Source organism: Zonotrichia leucophrys, chromosome Z (assembly GCF_028769735.1).
Source record: "Zonotrichia leucophrys gambelii isolate GWCS_2022_RI chromosome Z, RI_Zleu_2.0, whole genome shotgun sequence".
Classification (NCBI taxonomy): Eukaryota; Metazoa; Chordata; class Aves; order Passeriformes; family Passerellidae; genus Zonotrichia; species Zonotrichia leucophrys.
Genome location: NC_088200.1, coordinates 49,659,179 through 49,661,805, shown reverse-complemented (window position 1 = coordinate 49,661,805; position 2,627 = coordinate 49,659,179). Strand labels below are relative to the sequence as shown.

The 2,627-nt window shown below is 60.7% G+C and overlaps 1 protein-coding gene across 1 annotated transcript in view; it reads right to left on the bottom strand.

Moving 5' to 3' along the window:
• Positions 1 to 682, bottom strand: part of DAPK1 (death associated protein kinase 1) — an 81,837-nt gene extending 81,155 nt beyond the window's left edge. The window contains exon 1 of the mRNA XM_064735165.1: positions 674 to 682. The gene's annotated coding sequence lies outside the window, so the exon portion shown is untranslated. The remainder of the gene's footprint in view (positions 1 to 673) is intronic.
• Positions 683 to 2,627: the final 1,945 nt, after the last annotated feature.

Here is a 2,627-nt window from a genome sequence, read left to right as displayed (position 1 = left end):
CTCTCATGTAACACAATGCAGTTTTAAACTGTCTTACAACATGGAAAGTACTGAAAAAACAAGGCATGACTAATATTGTGGGCTCGGAGGGGCTCATTATTACACAGTATTCAAGAATCAAGGTTCAAGTAGGCAGCTCAGCATCTGCAGCGCTCTGCTCATCTCTTAATCTGACTTCCAGCTCCAGCAGCGATGCCCAGACAGTCATCTTCACCACAGATACAGATGGAATACAGAGCTTCTCTCACTGCTTTAATCGCGTTCTCAAAGCAAAATCCAACACGCCATACAGACGTAGTCCTTCACACTATGAACAATGCAAACTTCCCTCCTTCAAGCCCAGCCCGTTTCCAGTTCCCCGCCCGGCGAACAGCAGCCAGGCTCGCACAGCCACAGCTGCGCCGCCGACAGCGGGCTCGTCCCTGCTAGCCCACCACGCCCCGGGGGGCTTGGGGCGACAGGTCCACCTGGGAAAATGCCCCCCCCCAAAAAAATTAATAAACCCCGTGCTAAAAAAAAAAAGGCGGGGGTAACTTCAAACCCAAAACCCCTTTTCCCTTTTTTGGGGCATCTCAACAGGGGGGAAAAGGGGGCCGCGGGTGGGCCTAAACCTCCCCTTTTTCCCCGGGCCGGGCGCTCAGGGGCCACGGCCCCATCCCCCCCGACCCCCCCCCCAAGGTCCTCGCCCCTAAAAATCCCCTTTCCAGGTTTCCCCCCCGGAACCACCGTCATGGTCCCCGGGCCCGCCCCGGGCCCTTAGCCCCCCTCGGGCCCTCATCACCCGCCCCCCCGGGGGCCGCCCCCGCGCTGGGGCGCCCCCTGCAGAGGAGAGCGGAGGTGAACGCCCCTGCCCGCGGTCCCTCCCGGGGCCCGGGGGCCCCCTTTCACCCCCGAGCCGAAGAGGGGGCCCCCCCTTCCCTGCCAACCCCGGGGGGAAAAGAAAGGGGCCCCCGCGCCCCCCCCCCTTTCCCCCCGGGAGCCGCCCACTCCGGGCGGCCACCAAGCCCGGCCCCCGCCCGCCGCTTCCTAAAGGGGGGTCCGTTGCCCTGAAAAAGGGGAAACGTGCCCCCCGGGGGCCCGCGGCGGGAGCCCCCCCCCCAAAACCCGACCCCCCGGGGAGCCGCCGGCACCGTTCTCCCGCGGGCTCCCCCCTTCCCCCTCCCCTCCCCCCGCCCCCCGGGGGCCCGGGGGGAAAGGGGCCCCACAGCCCCCCGGGGGCCCCCTCCCGGCGGGCCGAAAGGGACCGGGTGGGGCCCGCGGGGCCCAAGGGGGGGCGGCCCCCCCCCCCCCGCCCCCCCCCGGGCCCCTGCCGGGGGCCCCCCGCCCCTGCCCCGCCCCCGGGCCTTTCGGCCAGGTGCGCCCGCCCCGCCCCGCCCCGCCCCTCTCGGCACGGCACGGCCCGGCACGGCACAGCACGACCAGCCCGCGGCGGCGGGCCCCCGCCCGGGGGGCTGGGGGGCGGCTCCCGGCACGGGCCTTTTGTGTGCGCGCCCCCCGGGCCCGGGGGCCCCCCCCGCACCCCGCCCCCCCGGGCGGGTGACCCCCGGAGACCGGCGGCCCTTTTTCCCCTTTGGGCCCGGGCCGCTGCTGGCTCCCTGCTCTACCAAAAAAAAGGTCCCCAGGCCAGCACCCGCCCCGTCCGGAGCCCCCGGGCCGCGCCAGCAGCGGCGAGCTCAGGAGGGTGGCTGTACTGTAGTCCGTCTATCACACATGCCCGCGCCGAATGGTCCCGGCCCGCACGGAGAAGGGAGCCTCAGCCACTGGCAGCGCTCTCGGGCACCTCACAAAGCAAATGCTTACGTGTTGTTTGTAGGTGTTCTCTCACCAGGACAAAATAATCACCGTTTCCCAAAATACAAGATACAGTCTATTCCCTCTATAGGGTGTTGAACCTTATATTTGGCGTTTTCGTGTTACCTTACGTGCTTCTTTCACTTCTCTGGCTCAGATTTCCCAGCACTTCACATTTTCTGTAGTATATTGGTCCCGTGCCAAGTTGAGTACTGATTACATTCTCGACACAAGTGTTTTTCCTAATAGCTCTATTTTTCTCCCATCCATTTTGTTCAGCCTTTGAAAAGTACATGACGTCACATAACTGAGCAACTTTAAAGTTCCATCTGAACTTCGGAGGTGTTCAGAGAGAGAATTGCTCATCAAAGGTAACAGGAAGTTCAATGCACTCATATGATTTCACTCCTTCTTGATTTAGCTCTTCAAAAGAGCCTAGCCTTCAGATACAGGTCAACAAGTACAGAATCCCCGATATTTTCTGAGTGAGTTACAGCATGACCTTGTGGAAGTGTCAGAAATGTTTTTCACCTCCACTGAAGTTATCTGTAAATTGAAGGGAGGGTATTTGGTTGGATTGCTGGATGTGGAGTTACACAACACCACATGCAAAGAGTTTAGATCAAGAACTATGCACCCCTCTTCCATTTGCAGCCAAAGATGCAGGAGTATGGATACTTTTCTTCAGCCCATCTTCTACATGTTTAAAAGGTTTTCAAAGTCATGACTCGCACAGTTTACACTGTCAGATTTTCAACACAGCTCTAGGCTTTTAACAAACACAGGGTACAGGTTCAAAAGTTCACTTTGGTTTTGGAGATTGTTCCTTTGCTGAA